The sequence below is a fragment of the Arachis hypogaea genome, chromosome 15, assembly GCF_003086295.3.
Source record: "Arachis hypogaea cultivar Tifrunner chromosome 15, arahy.Tifrunner.gnm2.J5K5, whole genome shotgun sequence".
Taxonomy (NCBI): domain Eukaryota; kingdom Viridiplantae; phylum Streptophyta; class Magnoliopsida; order Fabales; family Fabaceae; genus Arachis; species Arachis hypogaea.
In genome coordinates this window covers 106903993-106917221 of record NC_092050.1, presented here as the reverse complement: position 1 = coordinate 106917221, position 13229 = coordinate 106903993, and the positions used below count along the sequence as shown (strand labels likewise).

At 37.5% G+C, this 13229-nt stretch overlaps 1 non-coding gene across 1 annotated transcript; it reads right to left on the bottom strand.

Annotated features, from left to right (window-relative positions):
* Positions 1 to 3795: 3795 nt before the first annotated feature.
* LOC112752645 (small nucleolar RNA R71) lies at positions 3796 to 3903 on the bottom strand. The gene has a single exon (XR_003177071.1). It is a non-coding gene; the product is annotated as a small nucleolar RNA R71 (small nucleolar RNA).
* Between the last annotated feature and the right edge of the window lie 9326 nt (positions 3904 to 13229).

Genomic DNA, 13229 nt, shown 5'->3' with positions numbered 1-13229 from the left:
TAGAAATCCAGGGTTTTCCAGCAATATATAATAGTCCATACTTTGCCCGAGTTTAGACGATGCAAACTGGCGTTCAACGCCAGCTCTCTGCCCTATTCTGGAGTTAAACGCCAGAAACAGGTTGCAAAGCAGAGTTAAACGCCAGAAATAGGTTACAAACTGGCGTTTAACTCCAATGAAGACCTCTGCACATGGAAGCTTCAATTCTCAGCCCAAGCACACACCAAGTGGGCCCAGAAGTGATTTTCTGCATCATTTACTCAATTTTGTAACCCTAGTAACTAGTTTAGGATAAATAGAACTCTTTACTATTGTACTAGGGGTCTTTTCCCTTTTTTTTGAATTCATATGCCATTTAGGGAGGCTGGCCAGTCGGCCATGCCTGGACCTTGTTCTTATGTATTTTCAACGGTAGAGTTTCTACACATCATAGATTAAGGTGTGGAACTCTGCTGTTTCTCATGAATTAATGCAAAGTACTACTGTTTTTCTATTCAACACAAGCCTATTTCTTCTCTAAGATATCCATTTGCACACAAGAACATGATGAATGTGATGATTATATGACGCTCATCATCATTCTCACTTATGAACGCATGCCTGACAAACACTTCCGTTCTACATGCAAACAAGCTTGAATGTGTATCTCTTAGCCTTCTGATCGTGAGATCAGAGTCTTCGTGGTATAGGCTAGAACTAATGGCGGCCATCCTTAAGGTCCAAAAAGTCTAAACCTTGTCTGTGGTATTCCGAGTAGGATCCGGGAAGGGATGGCTGTGACAAGCTTCAAACTCGCGAGTGCTGGGCGTAGTGACAGACGCAAAAGGATTACTGAATCCTATTCCAGTATAATCGAGAACCGACAGATGAATAGTCGTGCGGTGACAGCGCATCTTGGACCATTTTCACTGAGAGGATGGGAAGTAGCCATTGACAACGGTGATGCCCTACACAAAGCTTGCCATAGAAAGGAGTGGGAATGATTGGATGAAGACAGTAGGACAGCAGAGGTTCAGGAGGAACGAAAGCATCTTTATACGCTTATCTGAAATTCTCACCAATGACTTACATAAGTATCTCTATCCCATTTCACATTTTATTTATCTTTTAATTATTAAAATTCTATAACCATTTGAATCCGCTTGACTGAGATTTACAAGGTGACCATAGCTTGCTTCAAGCCGACAATCTCCGTGGGATCGACCCTTACTCACGTAAGGTTTATTACTTGGACGACCCAGTGCACTTGCTGGTTAGTTGTGCGAAGTTGTGACAAAGTGTGTGAATTACGTTTCGAGCACCAAGTTTTTGGCGCCGTTATTAAGGATCACAATTTTGTGCACCAAATTTTTGGCGCCGTTACCGGGGATTGTTCGAGTTTGGACAATTGACGGTTCATTTTGTTGCTCAGATTAGGTAATTTTATTTTAATTTTAAGCTTTTTGTTTTTATTCTTTTATTTTCAAAAAAAAATTTAATAAAAATAAATTATTCTATGTTCTTCAGAATTTTTAAGAATGAATTCTAGAGTTTCTTCATGATTTGTTGAAGCCTGGCTGGCTGTCAAGCCATGTCTAAATTTTTGGACTGAGGCTTCCACTTATCATGGCAAGAGTCCTTGGACTCTCATCTAATTAGCTGTTATATGCCTGATTTGTATCTTCTAAAGCTTGGCTGGCCATTGGCCATGTCTAGTGTTTTGGACCGGAGCTTTCACTGAAAGCTTGGCTGGCTAGTAAGCCATGTCTAATTCCTGGACTGGAGCTTTAGACTAACATTGCATGATTCCTGGAATTCTCATTAAAAATTTTGAAATCCTTATTTTTCTTTTTCAAAATAATTTTCAAAAAATCCAAAAAAAAAAATTTAATAAAATCATAAAAACCAAAAATTTGATGTTTCTTGTTTGAGTCTAGTGTCAAATTTTAAGTTTGGTGTCAATTGCATGCTTTTATAATTTTCCTTAAATTTTCGAAAACTCATGCATGTGTTCATCATAATCTTCAAGTTGTTCTTGATGATTTTTCTTGTTTGATCTTTGCATTTTCTTGTTGTGCATCTTTTCTTGTTTTTCATATGAATTTTCAAGTTGTTAGTGTTTAAAGTTTGAAAATTTCTAAGTTTGGTGTCTTGCATGTTTTGCTTTTCTTAAAAATTTTCAAAAATAAGTTCTTGGTGTTCATCTTGACATTCAAAGTGTTCTTGGTCATCTTGACATTCAAAGTGTTCTTGCATGCATCATGTGTTTTGATTCATAATTTTCATGTTTTGAGTCTTTTGGTTGTTTTTCTCTTTCTTCATTAAAAATTCAAAAATAAAAAATATCTTTCTCTTATTCACTCATAAATTTTCGAAATTTTGAGTTGACTTTTTCAAAATTTTTTAAAATTTAGTTGTTTCTTATGAGTCAAATCAAATTTTCAATTTAAAAATTCTATCTTTTTCAAATCTTTTTCAAAAATCAAATCTTTTTCATTTTTTTTTCTTTCATAATTTCAAAATTTTCAAAATTTATTTTCAAAATATTTTTCTTATTTCTATTTCATATTTTCGAAATTAATGCTAACAATTAGTGTGATTGATTCAAAAATTTTTTAAGTTTGTTACTTGTCTAGTAAGAAAGGTTCAATCTTTAAATTTTAAAATCATATCTTTTTGTTTCTTGTTAGTCAAGTAATTAACTTTAAATTTCAAAATCAAATATTTTTAAATTTCTTTTTCAAATCTTTTTCTTTCAAAATAAATGTCAATCACATCTTTTTCAAAATTAATTTCAAAATCTTTTCTAACCTCTTATCTTTTTATATTGATTTTCAAATCTTTTTCAAACTAATCCTATCTTTTTGTTTGATTCTTATCTTTTTCATAACTACCTAACTAATTTTCTCTCTCTAATTTTCGAAAATCACCTTCCTCTTTTTTTCAAAATTCCTTTTTAATTGACTAATTATTTTAAATTTAAATTTAAATTTTATTTCTTTTCTTATTTTCGAATTTTAACTTTAATTTTAAATTAAAAACAAAAAAATATTTTTATTTTATTTCTTTTAATTTTTAAATTCTTCCCTCTCTCATCTCCTTCTAATTATTTATTCATCTACTAACACTTCTCTTCCACCTAAGAATTCGAACCCACTCTTCCCGTCTGTGTTTAGATTCTCATCTTTTCCTTCCTCCATTCTTCTCTTCTTATACTTACATAAGGAATATCTATACTGTGATATAGAGGATTCCTCTTCTTTTCTGTTTTCTTCTTTTTTATATGAGTAGGAACAAGGATAAGAACATTCTTGTTGAAGCTGATCCTGAACCTGAAAGGACTCTGAAGAGGAAGCTAAGGGAAGCTAAAGCACAACTCTCTGGAGAAAATTTGACAGAGAATTAAGATTATGAACGTGCGTATTAAGTTTTTAGCGCCGTTACCAAGGAATAAATGATCACGATTTTGCCACACTAAATTCCAATTTACATGGAAGAAGCATCTCAATCCCTGCCATTGGAGCAAACAATTTTGAGCTAAAGCCTCAATTAGTTTCTCTGATGCAACAGAATTGAAAGTTTCATGGACTTCCATCAGAAGATCCTTTTCAGTTCTTAACTGAATTCTTGCAAATCTGTGAGACTGTTAAGACCAATGGGGTTGATCCCGAGGTCTACAGGCTTATGCTTTTCCCATTTGCTGTAAGAGACAGAGCTAGAATATGGTTGGACTCTCAACCTAAAGATAGCCTGAACTCTTGGGATAAGCTGGTCACGACTTTCTTAGCCAAGTTCTTTCCTCCTCAAAAGCTTAGCAAGCTTAGAGTGGATGTTCAAACCTTCAAACAGAAAGAAGGTGAACCCCTCTATAAAGCTTGGGAGAGATACAAGCAACTGACCAAAAAGTGTCCTTCTGATATGCTTTTAGAATGGACCATCCTGGATATATTCTATAATGGTCTGTCTAAATTATCTAATATGTCATTGGACCATTCTGCAGATGGATCCATTCACCTAAAAAAAATGCCTGCAGAAGCTCAAGAACTCATTGACATGGTTGCAAATAACCAATTCATGTACACTTCTGAAAGGAATCCTGTGAGTAATGGGACACCTCAGAGGAAGGGAGTTCTTGAAATTGATACTCTGAATGCCATATTGGCTCAGAACAAAATATTGACTCAGCAAGTCAATATGATTTCTCGGAGTCTGAATGGATTGCAAGCTGCTTCCAACAGTACTCAAGAGGAATCTTCTAAAGAAGAAGCTTATGATCCTGAGAACCTTGCAATAGTAGAGGTGAATTACATGGGGGAACCCTATGGAAATACCTATAATCCCTCATGGAGAAATCATCCAAATTTCTCATAGAAGGATCAACAAAAGCCTCAACAAGGCTTTAATAATGATGGAAGAAACAGGTTTAGCAATAGCAAGCCTTTTCCATCATCCACTCAGTAACAGACAGAGAATTCTGAGTAGAATCCATCTAGCTTAGCAAATATAGTCTCTGATCTATCTAAGGCCACTTTAAGTTTCATGAATGAAACAAGGTCCTCCATTAGAAATTTGGAGGCACAAGTGGGCCAGCTGAGTAAAAGAGTCACTGAAACCCCTCCTAGTACTCTCCCAAGCAATACAGAAGAGAATCCAAAAAGAGAGTGCAAGGCCATTACCTTACTTGGTGTGGCCGAACCCAAAGAGGAGGAGGAAGACGTGAATCCTAGTGAAGAAGACCTCCTGGGATGCTCAGTGACCAATAAGGAGTTTCCCTTTGAGGAACCAAAGGAATCTGAGTAGGATAACGACATTACTGGAGAGCAAGTTGCTAAATACCTTGGTGCAATCATGAAGCTGAATGCCAAATTATTTGGTAATGAGACTTGGAAAGATGAACCTCCCTTGCTCACCAATGAACTAAATGCATTGGATAGGAAGAAATTACCTAAAAAGAAACAGGTTCCTGGTAAATTTCTAATTCCCTATAACATAGGCACCATGACCTTTGAGAAGGCTCTGTGTGACCTGGGGTCAGGAATAAACTTAATGCCACTCTCTGTAATGGAGAAACTTGGGATCTTTGAGGTGCAAGCTGCCAGGATCTCTTTAGAGATGGCAGACAAATCAAGAAAACAGGCTTATGGACAAGTAGAGGATGTGTTAGTAAAGGTTGAAGGCCTTTGCATCCCTGCTAATTTCATAATCCTAGACACTGGGAAGGATGAGGATGAATCCATCATCCTTGGAAGACCCTTCCTAGCCACAGCAAGAGCTGTGATTGATGTGGACAGAGGAGAATTGGTCCTTCAACTGAATGAGGACAACCTTGTGTTTAAAACCCAAGGATCTCCTTCTGTAACCATGGAGAGTAAGCATGAAAAGCTTCTCTCACTGTAGAGTCAACCAAAGCCCCCACAGTCAAACTCTAAGTTTGGTATTGGGAGGCCACAACCAAACTCTAAGTTTGGTGTTGAACCCCCATATTCAAACTCTAAGTTTGGTGTTGAGAGGTCCCAACAATGCTTTGAATATCTGTGAGCCTCCATGAGAGCTCACTGTCAAGCTATTGACATTAAAGAAACGCTTGTTGAGAGGCAACCCAATGTTGTTTAATTATATCTATTTATTTTCCATTGTTACTTTATGTTTTTTTAGGTTGATGATCATATGGAGTCACAAAAACTACTGAAAAATTAAAAATAGAATAAAAAAATAGCAAAAGAAACAGCAGACCCTGGAGGAAGAGCACTCTGGCGTTTAAACGCCAGAAACAAGCATCTGTCTGGCGTTTAACGCCAGAAACAAGCACCAAGCTGGCGTTTAACGCCAGAAACAAGCATCAACCTGGCGTTAAACACCAGAAACAGGCTACATTTGGGCGTTTAATGCCAAAAACAGGCAGCAGTCTGGCGTTAAACGCCAATATTGCATACAAAGGGTGTTTTGCACGCCTAATTGGAGCAGGGATGTTAAGTCCTTGACCCTACTGGATCTGTGGACCCCACAGGATCCCCACCTACCCTAACTCTCTCCTCTTCACACCTTTCCATAACACTCTTCCCCAAAATAACCTCCACCAATCACCTCCATTACTCCTCCAAAACTATCATACAACCCACCTCCACCCACCCTCTCAAATTCAAACCATCACTCCTTCCTTTTCACACATCATAACCACCTAAAACTCCCCTTGGCCGAACCACTCACACCTCTCCATCTTATATATTTTCTTCTTCTTCTACTCCCTCTTCTCTTCTTTTGCTCGAAGACGAGCAAACCTTTTAAGTTTGGTGTGGTAAAAGCATTGCTTTTTATTTTTCCATAACCATCAATGGCACCTAAGGCCAGAGAAACCTCAAGAAAGAGGAAAGGAAAGGCAATTGCTTCCACCTCTGAGTCATGAGAGATGGAGAGATTCATCTCAAGGGTCCATAGCTCAGTAGTATAGCATTTGACTGCACAACAAGAGAGCCCACTCATGGACCTCAACAAGAGCATGAGAAATTCCCTCACCAAGAAATCCCTGAGATACCTCAGGGGATGCACTTCCCTCCACAAAACTATTGGGAGCAAATCAACACTTTCTTAGGAGAATTAAGTTCCAACATGGGACAACTAAGGGTGGAGCACCAAGAGCACTCCATCATCCTCCATGAGATTATAGAAGATCAAAGAGCTATGAGGGAGGAGCAACAAAGACAAGGAAGAGACATAGAGGAACTCAAGAGCACCATTGGTTCTTCAAGAAGAGGAAGACGCCACCCTCACTAAGGTGGACCCGTTCCTTAATCTCCTTGTTCTTATTTTCATGTTTTTCATTTACTATGCCTTATATTTTATTTATGTTTGTGTCTTATTACATGATCACTAGTGTCTAAGTGTTTATGCCTTAAAGTTATGAATGTCCTATGAACCCATCACCTTTCTTAAATGAAAAATGTTCTAAAAACAAAAGAACAAGAAGTACATGATTTCAAATTCATCCTTGAAATTCGTTTAATTATTTTGATGTGGTGACAATACTTTTTGTTTTCTGAATGAATGCTTGAACAGTGCATATGTCTTTTGATATTGTTGTTTATGAATGTTAAATATGTTGGCTCTTGAAAGAATGATGAAAAAGGAGAAATGTTATTGATAATTTGAAAAATCATAAAATTGATTCTTGAAGCAAGAAAAAGCAGTGAATACAAAAGCTTGCGAAGAAAAAAAAGAGAAAATAAAAATGGCGAAAAAAAATAAAGAAAGAAAAAGAAAGAGCAAGCAGAAAAAGCCAAAAGCTCTTTAAACCAAAAGGAAAGAGAAAAAAGCCAATAGCCCTTAAAACCAAAAGGCAAGGGTAATAAAAAGGATCCAACGCTTTGAGCATCAGTGGATAAGAGGGCCTAAAGGAATAAAATCTTGGCCTAAGCGGCTAAACCAAGCTGTCCCTAACCATGTGCTTGTGGCGTGAAGGTGTCAAGTGAAAACTTGAGACTGAGCGGTTAAAGTCAAGGTCCAAAGCAAAAACAGAGTGTGATTAAGAACCCTGGACACCTCTAATTGGGGACTTTAGCAAAGCTGAGTAACAATCTGAAAAGGTTCACCCAGTTATGTGTTTGTGGCATGTATGTATCCGGTGGTAATACTGGAAAACAGAGTGCTTAGGGCCACGACCTAGACTCATAAAGTAGCTGTGTTCAAGAATCAACATACTGAACTAGGAAAATCAATAACACTATCTAAAATCTAAGTTCCTATAGATGCCAATCATTCTGAACTTCTATGGATAAAGTGAGATGCCAAAACTATTTAAGAGGCAAAAAGCTACTAGTCCTGCTCATCTGATTGGAGCTAAGTTTCATTGATATTTTAGAATTTATAGTATATTCTCTTCTTTTTATCATATTTGATTTTCAGTTGCTTGGGGACAAGCAACAATTTAAGTTTGGTGTTGTGATGAGCGGATAATTTATACGCTTTTTGGCATTGTTTTTACATAGTTTTTAGTATGATTTAGTTAGTTTTTAATATATTTTTATTAGTTTTTAAATAAAAATCACATTTCTAGACTTTACTATGAGTTTGTGTGTTTTTCTGTGATTTCAGGTATTTTTTGGCTGAAATTGAGGGACTTGAGCAAAAATCAAATTCAGAGGTTGAAGAAGGACTGCAGATGCTGTTGGATTATGACCTTCCTGCACTCAAAGTGGATTTTCTGGAGCTACAAGAGTCTAAATGGTGCACTCTCAATTGCGTTGGAAAGTAGACATCCAGGGCTTTCCAGAAATATATAATAGTCCATACTTTGTCTGAGTTTAGACGACGCAAACTGGTGTTCAACGCCAGATCTCTGCCCTATTCTAGAGTTAAACACCAGAAACAGGTTGCAAAGCAGAGTTAAACGCTAGAAACAGGTTACAAAATGGCGTTTAACTCCAAGAAAGACCTCTGCACGTGGAAGCTTCAATTCTCAGCCCAAGCACACACCAAGTGGGCCCGGAAGTGATTTTCTGCATCATTTACTCAATTTTATAACCCTAGTAACTAGTTTAGGATAAATAGAAATCTTTACTATTGTACTAGGGGTCTTTTACCTTTTTTTCAAATTCATATGCCATTTGGGGAGGCTGGCCATTCGGGCATGCCTGGACCTTGTTCTTATGTATTTTCAACAGTAGAGTTTCTACACATCATAGATTAAGGTGTGGAGCTCTGCTGTTCCTCATGAATTAATACAAAGTACTACAATTTTTCTATTCAACTCAAGCCTATTTCTTCTCTAAGATATCCATTCGCACACAAGAACATGATGAATGTGATGATTATGTGACACTCATCATCATTCTCACTTATAAACACGTGCCTGACAAACACTTCCGTTCTACATGCAAACAAGCTTGAATGTGTATCTCTTAGCCTTCTGATCGTGAGATCAAAGTCTTTGTGGTATAGGCTAGAACTATTGGTGGCCATTCTTGAGGTCTGAAAAGTCTGAACCTTGTCTGTGGTATTCCGAGTAGGATCCGGGAAGGGATGGCTGTGACGAGCTTCAAACTCGCGAGTGCTGGGCGTAGTGACAGACGCAAAAGGATTACTGAATCCTATTCCAGTATGATCGAGAACCGACAGATGAATAGCCGTACGGTGACAGCGCATCTTGGACCATTTTCACTGAGAGGATGGGAAGTAGCCATTGACAACGGTGATGCCCTACACAAAGCTTGCCATAGAAAGGAGTGGAAATGATTGGATGAAGACAACAGGAAAGCAGAGGTTCAGGAGGAATGAAAACATCTCTATACACTTATCTGAAATTATCACCAATGACTTACATAAGTATCTCTATCCCATTTCACATTTTATTTATCTTTTAATTATTAAAACTCTATAACCATTTGAATCCGCCTAACTGAGATTTACAAGGTGACCATAGCTTGCTTCAAGCCGACAATCTCCGTGGGATCGACCCTTACTCACGTAAGGTTTATTACTTGGACGACCCAGTGCACTTGCTGGTTAGTTGTGCGAAGTTGTGACAAAGTGTGTGAATTACGTTCCGAGCACCAAGTTTTTGGCACCGTTATTAAGGATCACAATTTCGTGCACCAATTATTTTGATGTGGTGGCAATACTTTTTGTTTTTTTTGAATGAATGCTTGAACAGTGCATATTTTTCAATTTGTTGTCTATGAATGTTAAAATTGTTGGCACTTGAAAGAATGATGAAAAAGGAAAAATGTTATTGATAATATGAAAAATCATAAAAATTGATTCTTAAAGCAAGAAAAAGTAGTGAAAAGCTTGCAGAAAAAAATATATGCGAAAAAAATTGGCGAAAAGAAAAAGAAAGAAAAAGAAAAAGCAAGCAGAAAAAGCCAATAGCCCTTTAAACTAAAAGGCAAGGGTAAAATAAAAAGGATCCAAGGCTTTGAGCATCAGTGGATAGGAGGGCCCACAGGAATAAAATCCTGGCCTAAACGGCTAAACCAAGCTGTCCCTAACCATGTGCTTGTGGCGTGAAGGTGTCAAGTGAAAACTTGAGACTGAGCGGTTAAAGTCATGGTCCAATGCAATAAGAGTTTGCTTAAGAGCTCTGGACACCTCTAATTGGGGACTCTAGCGAAGCTGAGTGACAATCTGAAAAGGTTCACCCAGTTATGTGTCTGTGGCATTTATGTATCCGGTGGTAATACTGGAAAACAAAATGCTTAGGGTCACGGCCAAGACTCATAAAGTAGCTGTGTTCAAGAATCAACATATTAAACTAGGAGAATCAATAACACTATCTGAATTCTGAATTCCTATAGAAGCCAATCATTCTGAACTTCAAAGGATAAAGTGAGATGCCAAATTGTTCAGAAGCAAAAAGCTAAAAGCCCCGCTCATCTAATTAAGACTGATCTTCATAGATGTTTTTGGAATTCATTGTATATTCTCTTCTTTTTATCCTACTTTGTTTCCAGTTGCTTGGAGACAAGCAATAATTTAAGTTTGATGTTGTGATGAGCGGATAATTTATACGCTTTTTGGCATTGTTTTTAGGTAGTTTTTAGTATGTTTTAGTTAGTTTTTATTATATTTTTATTAGTTTTTAAATAAAAATCATATTTCTGGACTTTACTATGAGTTTGTGTGTTTTTCTGTGATTTCAGGTATTTTCTGGCTGAAATTGAGGGACCTGAGCAAAAATCTGATTTAGAGGCTGAAAAAGGACTGCAGATGCCGTTGGATTCTGACCTCCCTGCACTTGAAGTGGATTTTCTGGAGCTACAGAAGCCCAATTGGCGCGTTCTTAATTGTGTTGAAAATTAGACATTCTGGGCTTTCCAGCAATATATAATAGTTCATACTTTTCCCGAGATTTGATGGCCTAATCCGGCGTTCTAAGTCAGCATAAAAATTCTGGCGTCAAAACGCCAGAACTGGCATAAAAGCTGGAGTTAAACGCCCAAAGTGGCACAAAAGTTGGTGTTTAACTCCAAGAAAAGTCTCTACATGTGAAAGCTTCAATGATCAGCCCAAGCACACACCAAGTAGGCCCGGAAGAAGATTTCTGCATTAATTACCTATTTCTGTAACCCTAGGCTACTAGTTTTCTATATATAGGACCTTTTGCTATTGTATTTTCATCCTTTAATCACATATAATCTTTCGAACTTGTATGTTCACGCTTTTGGGAGGCTGGCCTCATGGCCATGCCTAGACTATTTGTTCTTATGTATTTTCAACGGTGGAGTTTCTACACCCCATAGATTAAGGTGTGGAGCTCTGCTGTTCTTCATGAATTAATGCAATTACTACTGTTTTTCTATTCAATTCACGCCTACTTCTTCTCCAAGATATACTCTCATACTTAATTCAGTTAAGTCAGAATGAAGGGGTGACCAGTGATAATCACCCAATCTTCGTTACTCGCTTAGCCAAGGTCGCGTGCCTGACAACCACAAAGCGATCTACATGATGTTCAACGTAGTCATTGGACGACAGCTGGAGTATTCTCTCGGGTTTCTAATCTAAGATTGGAACCTTCGTGGTATAGGCTAGAATTATTGGCAGCCATTCCTGAGATCCGGAAAGTCTAAACCTTGTCTGTGGTATTCCGAGTAGGATCTAAGAAGGGATGACTGTGACGAGCTTCAAACTCGCAAGTGTTGTGCGTAGTGACAGACGCAAAAGGATCAATGGATCCTATTCCAACATGATCAAGAACCGACAGATGATTAGCCGTGCGGTGACAGCGTATTTGGACCATTTTTACTGAGAGGACGGGAGGTAGCCATTGACAACGGTGAAACCCAACATAAAGCTTGCCATGGAAAGGAGTATGAATGATTGGATGAAGACAATAGGAAAGCAGAAGTTCAGGAGGAACAAAGCATCTTTATACGCTTATCTGAAATTCTCACCAATGAATTACATAAGTATCTCTATCTTATTTTATATTTTATTCATCTTTTAATTATCAATTCTCCATAACCATTTGAATCCGCCTGACTGAGATTTACAAGATGACCATAGCTTGCTTCAAGCCGACAATCTCTGTGGGATCGACCCTTACTCACATAAGGTTTATTACTTAGATGACCCAGTGCACTTGCTGGTTAGTTGTGCGGAGTTGTGACAAAGAGTTGAGATTACAATTGTGCGTACGAAGCTGTTGGCGCCATTGATGATCACAATTTCATGTACCACTAACATCCGGGGCTTCAAAATGATATAAAATTTGCCAAAGTTGCCAGGCGTATAGGGACGCGTACGAGTGGGAAGCTGCACGTGACTCACTAAAGGCAACTCATGGCCAGCGATTTCTGAAGCATTTTGGGCCCAATCTAACTCATTTCTGATGCTATTTAACCCAAGGAATGAAGAGGGATGAACCAATTAGTGACCAATTAGTTTTAGTTTGAGTTTTGGAGGGAAAGTTAGTTTCTAGAGAAATAAGCTCTCACTTCTCTCTAGAATTAGGATTAGGTTAGATCTAGATTAGAATCTCTTAGATCTAGGTTATTTTCATGCTTTGATTTACCTTTCCTTTGCAATTTCTTCTTCTTCTACCTCTCCTCTCTCTAGTTTAGCATTTAATTCTTGTAATTCTCTACTTTTATATTGATGCACTTTTGTTCTTCCATTTTACTTTAATACAATTTATGATTCATGTTCCTTTATTGTTGAATTGCTTTGTTCTTGTTTAATTCCTTGCAATTAGTAGTTGTAGATTTATAATTCTTGCAATTTGATTTTACTTTCCTTTTATGCATCCCAAGTGTTTGACAAAATACTTGGTTGGATTATAAAGTATGTTTTTCTTCTCTTGGCCTTGGTAGAGTAATTAGTGACTATTGAGTTATCTAATTCCTTTGTTGATTGATAATGAGGAGTTTCTAATTAGCTTGAATGCCACTAAAGCTAGTCTTTCATCATGATTAGGCTAGGACTTGTGGAATCAGGTTAATCCATCTACTTGACTTTCCTCCATGGTTAGGAATTAACTAAGTGGGAGCAATGGACAATTGTGGTCACAGTTGAGGAGGATAACTAGGATAGGACTTGCAATTCTCATACCTTACCAAGAGCTTTGTTAGTTATTAGTTTATTTCCTTTGCCATTTATATTTCTTGTCTATTATCTCAAAAACCCTAAACATACCTCATAACCAATAACAAGAACACTTTATCGCAATTCCTAGGGAGAACGACCCGGGGTTTAAATACTTCGGTTTATAATTTTAGGGGTTTGTACTTGTGACAAACAATCTTTTGTATGAAAGG